General features: G+C 37.7%; 1 pseudogene; it reads right to left on the reverse strand.

Annotated features, from left to right (window-relative positions):
- Positions 1 to 1,564: 1,564 nt before the first annotated feature.
- LOC100344123 (cyclin-G1 pseudogene) lies at positions 1,565 to 2,735 on the reverse strand (annotated as a pseudogene).
- Positions 2,736 to 14,325: the final 11,590 nt, after the last annotated feature.

Below are 14,325 nucleotides of genomic sequence, written 5' to 3' on the forward strand. Positions count from 1 at the left end.
GAAGACTGTTTCTTGAACACTGCCTCAGTGATCTACTTATGAAGGTGTCGACTGACTTTTCTTAAGATGCAGTAAGGTCATTAGTGAAAGCATATTCTTTAGAATATTATTCTAATCTAAATTAGAAGCAATGACAATTTTCTGAAAACAATACTCAGTAAAGACTTCTGGAGTGTTAAATCTAGTCTGAACTTACTTTAGTGGAGTAAAGTAAGTCCTCAGAGTGATAATTTGAGCAACTAATAAAATAGAAAACAATTTTCTTGATTGGACTAGACTGGGGCAGTAGATTCTATATAAAAGATCTTATCACACATACAAACATCATCTGTTTTCTTGAGAAAATATTAAAGATTATGAACTTGCCAAACTTACTAAGTTTTTTTTTGTTTGTTTTCTACAAAATGCCTTCAAATTTGTGTCCCCTTTCCCCTTCTCAGGATTACATTATTCGCATTTTGGGCAACAGAAAACCATTTAAACTGCCTAAAACACTAACCTTTGTTGTATCTTAAAAGTGCATCTGTGAAATGTTATTTTGATGAAAACCTCATAATTTAAAACATTTAAATTATGTAGGTTAGCATTTTCAATACTACCTAAGTATATCAATCAAATATAGAAAGTTAAATCAATGTTAAGAAATGAAGATTCACAGTTTACTTTCCAAAGCTTGTGATTAGTGCTTCATATTTATGCTTTTAACTTTGATTTGACTGCTTCATAGATGAATTTATATCTAAACATAATTCCACTATAGCATAATACTAATTAGGCAGTTTCCCCAAGCATGAGAACATCATATTCATCTAGTTGTAAAGTTTTAAGGCTTGAAATCTAAACTCATGAAAACATCATGGAATCCATAGCTCAGGGCTGTAGGGTTCAGAGTTTTCATTGTTGTTGCTGTAATAATCCTCCTTAAATCAACAACAACAAAAAAAACCCAACTTATCAGACATCTGTGAAATATTACTATTAAAAGTGAACTAACTGTTCAGGTTAAATTTCATAATCATAGATATGTTAAATGTTAATTTAATTTTGAATGGAAAAAGGTAAATCATTATTACTAGTTAAGAAATTTAAATGGCAAGAATATATATCCAGTGACCCCAAGTTTATCTTTTATGCATGTAACTACTTTCCCAGAATTCCAAATATTATAGTAACTACAGTGTTGAGACGCCCTTGCAGTTTCCAGACACCCAACATCAAGACTGATTGGCTGTATCTTCTTTTTCTTTAAATACACTATCAAACTTCATACTGATTTTGCTTATAAGCTAACATTCTCAAATTAGTCCAAATATCCAAAAGTTTGGTCCTATTGTCCTACTCAGCTAGTGTATCTTTAAATGAGCCAGAGCTTAGGTCTTCAGAGAGCAAGATGATGTTCAATAAGAAAATATGATTTTAATGCTACTTTTAAAACTTGGGTTGTTGAGGACATACTTTTTTTATGCTGATTAATGAAATGCCTAACATACATATCAGAGGTTAGATAATTCCTTACCCTTAGGGTTCTGTATATACTAAATGTCTTCAAATATTAGCTGAACAAATCAGTGTAGAAACTTCCCCTTTGCTATTGCAACTCCATTTTGTTTACTTTGAAAAGAAATGATATTTTAATTCTTCCATTGTAAAAGAAAATTATAGCACTGATAATTTCCTTTATGGAGAATAACAATGATCCAAATTCATGAATTAAGGAACCATTTCAGGAATTGTTGGAAGGTGAGCTATTCTGTAGTAACTATGCTTCAATTGCCGAGCAGTACGCCCAGACACAATCCATTTCAACTTCTGAACATTTGGTTTTGAACACTTGTTTGATGAATACTCAGTTAAACACTTTGATACAAGCTCTTGCCAGAAGGTCAAATCTCTGCCATTTATCTTGGAATGTTTCTGAAGACATTCTATTCCTTCTGTTAACTCCACACACTGCTGTGCTTGGATCTCCAAGGCAATGATAGAGAAAGCCAACACAGAAGGCTTTGCTTTAGAAAATATGATCCTGCAGTGACATGCCTTAAGTTGAGCTTCCAGTCTTTCAAAATTAAGGTTATTTCTCCTTTCAAATGGCAAGTTCTCTTGAATGAGTGAATAATAGAGTTGCAGAAACTGAAAGGCAGTAGTAGCTTTGACTTTCCAACACACCTTCTCCAATACAATCTTTTCCATTCTCATCAAGTCTGAAACCGTGAACATATACTGACTTATCCGGATCAAGTCAGTTGCCAGTGGCACATTCCTTTCCTCTTCTATTGATTTTACAGCCAAATAAAAACAGCTCAGACCAACAGATCCAAGGTTCTTGGGCTGTACCTTCATTTTAGACAGAAATCTGTCCAGTAAATTCACAGCTAGAGAAAATGTCTCCGTGTCAAAGCCAAAAAATTGAGTGAGACTAAGAAGATCTTTCACTTCGAAGTCCCTCAGCCGTGCAGTCATTCTGAGGCCATTATCGTGTGCAGACTCAATTAGTCTAAAGCCGCAGACCTTTGGCTGACATCTAGACTCCTGTTCCAACAAAGTGTTCAGCTGGTGTAGCAGTTTCTGAGAGTCAGTTGTTGTCAGTACTTCTATCATCTTGATAGCGGCTGCAGCTCCTCAGTGGTAACCTCCCTCCCCGGGCCTGCTCTCACCTCACCCCCACGATATCAGATTCCAGCGGTCTACGAGATGAGGGGTCTCGCGGTCAAGAGGGGAGAGGCCCGGGGAGGGGGAGCCGTCCTGGGTGGAGGTCTTGGCAGCGCCGCCCAGATGACACTGCCCTCCGGAGGGTCAGCTCGGAGCCGAAGGGCAATACACAGTTATTCTTAAGTGTTGAAAATTAACTGAAAAGTGATTGCTGTTAAATATAAGAGTGGGAATAAGAGAGGGAAGAGATGTGCAATTCAGGACATGCTCAAGCTGAATTGCCCCAAACGGTAGAGTTAGAAACATACCAGGTTATTCCAATTCAATCCCATCAAGGTGGCATGTACCAATGCCATCTCACTAGTCCCAGTGATCAACTTCAGTTCACAATTGATCATAATGATAGGACTAAGAGCCCAAGGGATCACAGAAACAAGACTAGTGTCTGCAAATACTAGCTGATAGAATCAAAAAGGGAGAGAACAATCCAACATGGGAGCGAGACACACAGTGTGTACAGTGATGTACAGTGTGATTTAATGCTATAACTACTACTCAAACAGTATTTTTCACTTTGTGTTTCTGTGTGGGTGCAAACTGTTGAAACCTTTACTTAATATATGCTAAACTGACCTTCTGTATATAAAGAGAATTGAAAATGAATCTTAATGTGAATGGAAGGGGAGAGGGAGCAGGAAAGGGGAGGATTGTGCGTGGGAGGGAAGTCATTGAGGAAGAAGTCATTGTACTCCATAAGCTGAACTTTGGATTTTATATATATTTAATAAAAGTTAAAAAAAGACTAATGTCTGCTAATACTAACTGATAGAATAAAAAAGGGAGAGAATGATGCAATATGGGAAGCGGGATACACAACAGACTCATAGAATGGCAGCTGTCCTAAACAGCACTCTGGCCTCAGAATCAGCCCTTAAGGCATTTGGATCTGGCTGAAGAGCCCATGAGAGTTTTTTAGGCATGGAAAGTTAAGACACTCTAGCAAAAAAAAAAAAAAAAAAGGACCTAAATGAAAGATCTCCTCTAGTGAGATCCTAGTAGAAAGAACAGGCCATCAAAGAAGAGGTACCTTTCTCTTAAGGTAGGAGTGAACTTCCACTTTGACTATGACCTTGTCTAAATAAGATCGGAGTTGAAGAACTCAAAACACTTCCATAGCCTTGGAAGCTCATGACAAGAGCCTAAGGAGATTACTGACGCCATAAACAAGAGTGTCAATTTGTTAAGTCAACAACAGGAGTCACTGTGCGCTTACTCCCCATGTAGGATCTCTGTCCTTAATGTGCTGTACAGTGTGGTTTAATGCTATAACTAGTACTCAAACAGTAGTTTTCACTTTGTGTTTCTATGTGGCTGCAAACTGTTGAAATCTTTACTTAATATATGCAAAATTGATCTCCTATATAAAGAGAATTGAAAATGAATCTTGATGTGAATGGAATGGAGGGAGCGGGAGATGGGAGAGTTGCATGTGGGAGGGAAGTTATGGGGGGGGAAGCCATTGTAATCCATAAGCTGTACTTCTTTACTAAATAAAAGTTTAAACAAACAAAAAAACAAAAACCAAAAAAAAGTGGAACAGCCAGGTCTCAAACCGGCACCCATTTGAGATGCCAGCACTTCAGGCCAGGGCATTAACCCACTGTGCCACAGTGCTGGCCCCAACTTTTTACTAGTTCAGTGTATATAACTATGTTGGTTCTGAACCACCTCTACTATATCATCGATAAGACCAATAAATACAAATTCAGACTTTATGTTTTACAAAAATTTAGGAGATTCTATGTTCCAATTTGAATAACATGATAAACATGTTACTGTTATAGCAGCACAGAGACTAGAAACAAATTTGATATCAGGCTTGATATTTCTAATGCTTTATAATCATAATTTTATGTTGTCAAATATTTATTTCACAATTTTAATAAAATACACTCATAAATCTGCTATATCACAATATAATGCAAACAAAAATAAACAACTTACTGGTGGTGTGTTCATTTTCTTTGGCCTGGGAAGACCACCTATTCTTAGGTGTTTAAATTTTAACTGAAAAGTGATCCCTGTTAGGAATTTGGAAAACATTATGTTGAGTGAAATAAGCCAATCCCAAAGGGACAAATACCACTTGTTCTCCTCGATAGGTGACAACTAACTGAGCACCAAAAAGAAAACCTGTTAAAGTGAAATGAACACTATGAAAAATGGTGACTTGATCAGCCCTCACCCTGACTGTTGATGAGCAGCTTAATATGTTATCCCTCTTAGTATTTTTTTTGTTTATTCTACTTAATACTTTTGGTTGAATACTGTAATCAATACACAATTCTTCTTAAGTGCTGAAACTTAACTGAAAAGTGATCACTGTTAAATATAAGAGTGGGAATAAGAGAGGGAAGAGATGTGCAATTCGGGACATGCTCAAGCTGACTTACCTCAAACGGTAGAGTTAGAAACATACCAGGGGATTTGAATTCAATCCCATCGAGGTGGCATGTACCAATGCCATCTCACTAGTCCCAGTGATCAATTTCTGTTTACAATTGATCATAATGATAGGACTAAGAACCAAAGGCATCACAGAAACAAGACTAGTGTCTGCAAATACTAGCTGATAGAATCAAAAAGGGAGAGAATGATCAACATGGGAAGTGAGATACACAGCAGACCCATAGAATGGCAGATGTCCTAAACAGCACTCTGGCCTCAGAATCAGCCCTTAAGGCATGCGGATCCGGCTGAAATGCCCATGAGAGTATTTCAGGCATGGAAAGCCAAGACACTCTGTGGGAAAAAAAAAAACTAAATGAAAGATCTCTGCGAGTGAGATCCCAGTGGAAAGAACAGGTCATCAAAGCAGGAGGTACCTTTCTCAGAAGGGAGGAGAGAACTTCCACTTTGACCATGGCCTTGTCTAAATAGGATCAGAGTCAGTGAACTCAGGGGGCTTCCATAACATTGGCAGCTCATGACAAGAGCCTAGGGTGATTACTGAGGCCATAAACAAGAGTGTCAATTTGTTAAGTCAACAACAGGAGTCACTGTGCACTTACTCCTCATGTAGGATCTTTGTCCTTAGTGTGCTGTACATTGAGATTTAATACTATAACTAGTACTCAAACATTATTTTTCACTTTATGTTTCTGTGTGGGAGCAAACTGTTGAAATCTTTACTTAATGTATGCTAAACTGATCTTCTGTATATAAAGAGAATTGAAAATGAATCTTGATGTGAATGGAAGGGGAGAGGGAGTGGACAAGCGGAGGGTTGCGGGTGGGAGGGACGTTATGGGGGGAAGCCATTGTAATCCATAAGCTGTACTTTGGAAATTTATATTCATTAAATAAAAGTTAAAAAAAAAGAAAGAGATAAATATAACATTGTGTTAATCATGTGTTTTTTTATTTAATAAATGTGAATTTACAAAGTGCAACTTTTGTATTGTTTTGGCTTCCCCCCCATCCTCCCTCCCTCCTGTGACCCTTCCCTCTCCCACTCGCTCTCCCATCCTGCTCTTCATCGAGTTTCATTTTCAATTACCTTCATATACAGAAATCAACTTAGTATATACTAAGCAAGGATTTCAACAGGCTGCCTTTACACAACCGCACAAGGTATAGGGTATTGTTCAACTAGTAATGTTGTCTTTAAGTTTCATAGTAAAGCACATTAAGGACAGAGATCCTACATGGGGAGTATGTACCCAGTGACTCCCGTTGTTGATTTAACAATTGGCACTCTTATTTATGATGTCAGCAATCACCCAAAGCTCTTGTCATGAGCTGTCTAGGCTATGGGAGCCCCTAGAGTTCACCAACTCTGAACTTGTTTAGTCAATGCCGTATCACAGTGGAGGGTTATAAAGTCAATTGAAAATAAATCTCATTAAGCATAATGTTTGGAATAACACAGGAAGGAGGAATTTTGTAACTGTGAAGCTCTATTGTCCTGCATACTTTCCTACAGATTACATCTAAAGGTACAGTTTAAAATCTTGGTATGGGACCTCAAATCCCATCAAACTGGATAGTAAAAATTTTTAAAGTGAACATATTAAGTGGTAAATTGATAATATAGATAGGATTACATGTTAAATGGATCATATAAATAATATGAAATGTCTGGTCAAAATAAACAGAATTAAAAAGGAGAGAATATTCCAACATGGGAAGCAGTACACAGAGAAGAAACATAGAATGAGAATCACATTAAAAAACACTCTGTCCTCAGAATCAGCCCATAAGGCATTCTTGTCAGGTTAAAGTTGCATGAGAGCAACTCAAGCATCAAAAGCCAAGACAATGTGGTAAAAAAATGTTCTACATAAAGGATCTTTGTGAGAGAGACCCCAGTGGAAATAAGTGGCCATAAAAGAAGGATGTACTTTTGTCTGACAGGTGGAGAGTACTTCAACTTTGCTTGTGGACTTGTCTAGATACTGACACAGATTTTGGATACAAAGGCTACTATAGCCTTTGTAGCTTCTATAACCTAGGCAGCTCATGACAAGAGTTTCGGGTGATCACTGATATCATACGTAAGAGTGTTATTTGTTAAATTAACAACAGGAGTCACTGTGCACATACTCTTCATAAAGGACTTCTGTCCGCAATGAATTGTATTATGAGAATTAACTGTAAAACTGGTTCTCGGTTTGTGTGTGTGTTTGTCAGTGTGTGTTTGTTCGTGTGTGTAAATTGTTGAAATCTACTTTGTAAAAGTTGGTCTTCTATGTATAAAGTTAAATAAAAATGTATCTTAAAGGATAATGGAACTTGGAATGAGCAAGGGAAGAGGAGTGGGGTGAGAGTGGAGGAGGGAGGGCAGCATAGTGAGAAGAATCACTATATTCCTAAAGTTGTACTGATGAGATTGGTACTCATTAAATAAAATGTTTCTTTGAGATATAAAAAGAAACAAGAGGAATGATTTGTATGTTTCCCGAGTAATCGCTTGACTCACAAGACAAAATGCATGATGCAAAAGAATTCATCTTCAACCACACACTAATGAAGTGGAACTCTAGTGGTTAAATTTTAGGGTTTCAAACTCATATTTGAAAGGCATGTGTTAAAAATAGATGAATTCTTATTTCAGCTCAATTCTCAATAGCTAGAACCTGGAATCAACCCAAATGCCCATCAACAGTAGACTGGATAAAGAAATTATGGGGCATGTACTCCATAGAATACTATACGGCAGTAAAAAACAACTAAATCTTGTCATTTGCAACAAAATGGAGGAATCTGGAAAACATCATGCTCAGTGAATTAAGCAAGTCCCAAAGGGACAAATATCACATGTTCTCCCTGATTGGTGACAACTAACCAAGCACCAAAAGGGAAACATGGTGAAGTGAAATGGATACTATAAGAAACAGTGACTTGATCAGCCCTTGTCTTACTGTTGATGTACAATGTAATACTTTATCCATTTTAGTATTTTTTCATTCTACTTAGAACTATTGGTTGAACTCTTTAATTAACACACAATTATTCTTAGGTATTTAAATTCAACTGAAAAGTGATCTCTGTTAAATGTAAGAGTGGGAATAAGAGAGGGAGGAGATGTACAATCTGGGACATGCTCAATCGGACTTGCCCCAAATGGTGGAATTAGAAACGTGCCACAGGATTCCAATTCAATTCCATCAAGGTGGCAAGTACCAATGCCATCTCACTAGTCCAAGTGATCAACTTCAGTTTACAATTGATCATGCTGATAGGCCTATGAGTCAAAGGGATCACAGAAACAAGACTAGTGTCTGCTAATACTGATAGAATTAAAAAGGGAGAGAACCATCCAACGTGGGAAGCAAGATACACAGCAGACTCATAGAATGGCAGATGTCCTAAACAGCACCCTGGCCTCACAATCAGCCCTTAAGGCATTCGGGCCTGGCTGAAGAGCCCATGTGAGGATTTAAGGCATGGAAAGCCAAGACACTCTGGCAAAAAAAAAAAAAAAAAAACAAAAAAAAAAAAACAAAAAAAAACAAAAAACAAACAAACAAACAAAAACACCCTAAAGGAAAGATCTCTGTGAGTGAGAACCCAGTGGAAAGAACGGGGCCATCAAAGAAGGAGGTACATTTCTCTGAAGGGAGGAGAGAACTTCCACTTTGACTATGTATTGTTGACATAAGATCGAAGTCAGTGAACTCACAATGCTTCCATAGCCTTGGCAACTCATGACTAGAGCCTAGGGTGATTAATGATGCCTTAAACAAGAGTGTCAATTTGTTAAGTTAACAACAGGAGTCACTGTGTACCTACTCCTCATGTAGATCTCTGTCCTTTATGTGTTGTTCAATGTGAATTAATGCTATAATTAGTACTCAAACGGTATTTTGCACTTAATTGGTTTGTGTGGGTGCAAACTGTTGAAATTTTTTTAACATAGATTAAATTGATCTGTACATAAAGATAATTGAAAATGAATCTTGATGTGAATGGAATGGGAGAGGCAGCAGGAGATGGGAGGGTTGTGGGTGGGAGGGAATTTATGGGGGGGGGAAGCCATTGTAATCCATAAACTGTACTTTAGAAATTTATATTTAGTAAATAAAAGTTAAAAATGGATACATTCAAATGTGGGAACAGGTTTTATGATGATTATTATTTGCTTTCCCTTTGTTTTCAATTCTGATAATCATACTGTATTTCTAAACACACATCTGCTTGTCACAGATACATGTATAAAATATGGAAAACATCATGCTATTCTACTTTAAGATACTTAAACATGAAGCTAATATTCCTATGGCAACTTATATCTACTCCATCAAGTTATTTGCTGTGACCTAATCAAATAATTAGTGTGTTATTCATGGGTAATATTCCAGAATTCAGAAAACTACTACAGTACATTTACTAGAATAAAATAATGAGTCTTACTGTGGGTGCATTTAAATTCATTGCACAAAGCAAAAGTTCCAGTCTCTGGGAATTAATTCAAAACTCTTGAAATCCATTTCTCTATACATTCATCTGATGATCTATCAAATCTTTATTTATAGCTCTGAGAGTCAGATCTTAACTTTCTCTGTTCGCTAGTTTCTTCTATAACTCATGCAAGATATCAACACAAGAATTACATAGAGCCTCTACTGCCACTGTTGTTCTTGTCTAACAGGGAATGGCCATGGCTAATGTGAACTTCAGTGGGAGTAAGACAGTGTACTGGTTTTAGTCCCACAACATCTCCCTGGTTTCCTTTATTGCACAGATATGATTTTCCCTGTTCAAATTCCTGTGTTTTCTCTATACTGCCATTGTCCTAAGTGATATTCTACAAATGTGGGAACCTTACACTTGACCTTCCAAGCCTAGGTTCCCTCATCTCAGAGCTCAGAAACTAGTACATGATGAAAAAATAGGTCTCAATTTCATATTGCTTGAGATAAAAATGAAATTTCAGGGATTAATGAGCTAGCTCAGCACCATGGACTTTGTGAGTTTCTATGTCCTTTCCTGGAATTTGCTCTCTTTGTTCATCACACACCTCTGCCAACAGGAGTTGTTCCTTCTGGGAATGGAGATATAGCTTCCAAGGGAAACTCCAATATGAGAAAAATTGTGAACATCATACTCACCAAAAATTGGCTAATCATAAGCCACTCCTTTGACTCTTCTGAGTTAATAAGGAAGCTATAGTGATTAATTTGTCCTGAATACAGAAGATTATATAGTCCAAGTGGCATAAATAAAGGGAGTGATGAACAAAGAGTGAGTCTAGCTAATTAAAATAACCTCAAGGGTTATTAACTGAATTTAGCCTTTTCTTTTTAAATATTTAATTATTTGAAAGGCAGAGAAATGAAAGACAAAAACAGAGACACAGACACATGAAGCATCTTTTTCTTGGCTCACTTCCCAAGATGCTAAAATAAACAGGTTTTGGCGAGGACAGAGCCAGGAGCAAGTAATTTTATTTACATCTGCTATATGGGCACATTCCAAAGCATTTGGGTCATGTTCCATTGCCTTCCCAGGTTCATTAATAGAATATACACAAAGTAACACTACAATATAGGAGGCCAGCATTGCAAGCAGTGGCCAATCCCATTGCAAACTAATGTGTGCTACAAACACTAGTCATTTCAGATCCATCATTAAAAATACTTAGTCATATATCTCTGTTGCCTCATCATGTATTTTTCTATTAATTCAGTTCATAATTTTATTGTTTAAAAAGACAAACAATATACACCTTGAAGTTTTAGACATACCCATTTGATAAGAAGAGGAAATCAAAGGGATACAAATTAAAAAGTGGGAATTCAGATTATTCCTATTTGAAAATGACATGGTTCTCAATATAGGGAAGCCAAAAGAGTCCACTAGTAGATGATTAGAATTCATAAAAAAACTTTGTTAAAGTAGCAGAATACAATATTAACACACGAAAGTTAATAGCCTTTCTATACACAGACATTGCCATGGCCAAACATCTAAACAGAAAGATTTCCAATCAACAACCTAAGTATCCACCTCAAGAGTCCTAGAAAACAAGAATAAACCAAATACAAGATGAAATTAATAGCATAGGTCATAAATGGAATGTTAACATTAAAGATAAGCAAAATAAAGATTTTATTTTTAATAGAAGAAACAATCCTTTCACTAGGTTATAAAAACTAGGTTCAAGTAAATAAAATCAAAGAAGGGGAAACTACAATGCATATCACAGATATAATAGGCATCACTAATTTATATTAACAAGGATAAATAAAAAATGTAAAAAAAATGTTTATTTGTGGATACATATAAGCTACCAAAACTGAGCCAAGTAGATATAACATATCTGAGAATCCAGGTCTCCCACGGGGTTGCGGCTTTGGGTGATGATCATTGTGAATGTTGTTCTTTAGCTGCAGCCAACATGCTCTCCATGCAGGATGTTGGTTGGTCATAGAGGAAGCCACCTGCTAGCAGGAGGTAGGAAGTACACAGTGACCTTACTTTCTGCTTGCTGTCACTGCCAATCTACAAATGCCCTTTAGAAGAAGCCTATTGGCAAGCCAGTGGTGGTTACAAGATAGCAGAATAGGGAGGGAGCTTATTTCTCTAGCCCAGGGGAAAATAGTTTTAAATAAGTGGTAGTCTTGGGGAAGAGTTATGAAAAAAAGGCAAAGGAAACTCTACTACATGGAGGGCATGGGCACCCATGGCTCAGGACTCCAATATCCAAGAGCCTATGCACCATTGCTGCAAAGTGAGGTGAGAGAAGATGGCAGGAGCCTGAGACTCTGGTGAAAAAGCAGAAGGAAGACCCTACAGGAAGTGAGGTTTGAAGCTATGTGAGGGAAAGTGCACCAGCCTAACTAGAGGAGAGAAAAAAAGAGGGTATGAACACATTTCTCTCTGATCACCTTACAAAGCCATACAAGCCAATAGAGCAGGTGCCAATTTGGACATACATAACAGCTGCGCCAGCTCATTTCTGTGCCTGGCAATCAGCTGAATGGAGATTCCTGACTCCAGTGGGGAGAAATAACAGAAGGTTAGGAGCTTGTGAATGTGTGAAGCTTCAGAACCAGGACTGTGGGAAAAAAATGAGTGTGTGTGGAAGAACTCATGGTGTGGATGAGACTTTGAGCAGTCTCAGTGGGATACCACAAGCTCCAGAAGTCCTGGACACCTGGTGAGAGACATTGCTGGAAAATCTTAACTTATACTGAGAATTGCCCAGATCCTTTGTGCGGTCCTTGGGACAGAGCGGAGGAATATTATATCCACTTTGGCTAGTGCTCAGGCACTGGACTCCATCAAGGAGAAGAGCTCAGCTGAGCAGAAATAATTCCTTTCTGATTAAAAAAAGAGAGTGAAGATTTACCATGTCAAACCGGAGAGTATCAACTTAGGCATGCCCTTAACTCTAGAGAACTGAACAGAGCTCTCTGGCTACATCCACCACAAGCCTCTAGACATTCACTGAAAGCAGACATTCCACTCATCTATACAGTCATAGTACAATGATAAAAGCTGCCAAAGTGGGGGAAAAAAAGAAGAAACCAACGAGTACCTCCACAAATGCTGAACAACAAATGCAACAACCCAAGAGACAAGAATAAGGAAGACAACATCATGCTCCCAAAAGAACAGAACACTTCAATACAAGATTATGAAGATGATGAGATAGAAGAAATGCAAGAAATAGAATTCCAAAAATTGATGATAAGATTATACAGAAGTAATCAAAAGCAAAAGCATGGACTACTAAAATCCATGGAGAACATGAAAGAAAATCTCTCATGAAATTAAAATCCTTTTTTAATTTTTTTATTTAGTAAATATAAATTACCAAAGTACAGATTATGGATTACATAGGCTCCCCCCCATAACTTCCCTCCCACTCGCACTCCTCCCATCTCCTGCTCCCTCTCCTATTCCATTCACATGAAAATTCATTTTCAATTCTCTTTATATACAGAAGATCGATTCAGTATATATTAAGTAAAGATTTCATCAGTTTACACCCACACAGAAACACAAAGTGTAAAAATACAGTTTCAGTACTAGTTATAGCATTACTTCACATTGGACAACACACTAAGGACAGAGCCCACATGAGAAGTAAGTACACAGTGATTCCTGTTGTTGACTTAACAATTTGACACTCTTGTTTATGGCGTCAGTAATCTCCCTAGGCTCTAGTCGTGAGTTGCCAAGGCTATAGAAGCATTTTGGGTTCCCTGACTTCGATCTTATTCTGACAGGGTCATAGTCAAAGTGGAAGTTCTCTCCTCCCTTCAGAGAAATGTACCTCCTGCTTTGATGGCCCCAATCTTTCCACTGGGAGCTCACTCGAGCAGATCTTTCATTTAGGTTTTCTTTTTTTTTCCAAAGTGTCTTGGCTTTCCATGCCTAAAATACTCTCATGGGCTCTTCAGCCAGGTCCGAATGCCTTAAGGGCTGATTTTGAGGCCAGAGTGCCATTTAGGACATCTGCCATTCTATGAGTCTGCTGTGTATCCTGCTTCCCACGTTGGATCGTTCTCTCCCTTTTTGATTCTGTCAGCTAGTATTTGCAGACACTACTCTTGTTTTGTGATCCCTTTGACTCTTAGACCTATCAGTGTGATCAATTGTGAACTGAAGTTCATCACTTGGACTAGTGAGATAGCATTGGTACTTGCCACTTTGATGGAATTGAATTGGAATCCCGTGGCACGTTTCTAACTCCACCATTTGGGGCAAGCCCGGTTGAGCATGTCCCAAATTGCACATCTCCTCCCTCTCTTATTCCCACTCTTATATTTAAGAGAGATCCCTTTTCAGTTAAAATTTAAACACCTAAGAATAGTTGTGTGTTAATTAAAGAGTTCATCCAGTAGTACTAGAACAAAAAAATACTAAAATGGATAAAGTATTACATTGTACATCAACAGTCAGGTCAAGAGCTGATCAAGTCACTGTTTCTCATAGTGTCCACTTCACTTCAACAGGTTTCCCCTTTGGTGCTCAGTTAGTTGTCGCCTATCAGGGAGAACATATGATATTTGTCCCTTTGGGCCTGGCTTAATTCACTCAGCATAATATTTTCCAGATTCTTCCATTTTGTTGCAAATGACCGGATTTCATTGTTTTTGACTGCTGGGTAGTATTCTATAGAGTACATGTCCCATAATTTCTTTATCCAGTCTACCGTTGATG

Source organism: Oryctolagus cuniculus, unplaced genomic scaffold, assembly GCF_964237555.1.
Source record: "Oryctolagus cuniculus unplaced genomic scaffold, mOryCun1.1 SCAFFOLD_38, whole genome shotgun sequence".
Lineage (NCBI taxonomy): Eukaryota > Metazoa > Chordata > Mammalia > Lagomorpha > Leporidae > Oryctolagus > Oryctolagus cuniculus.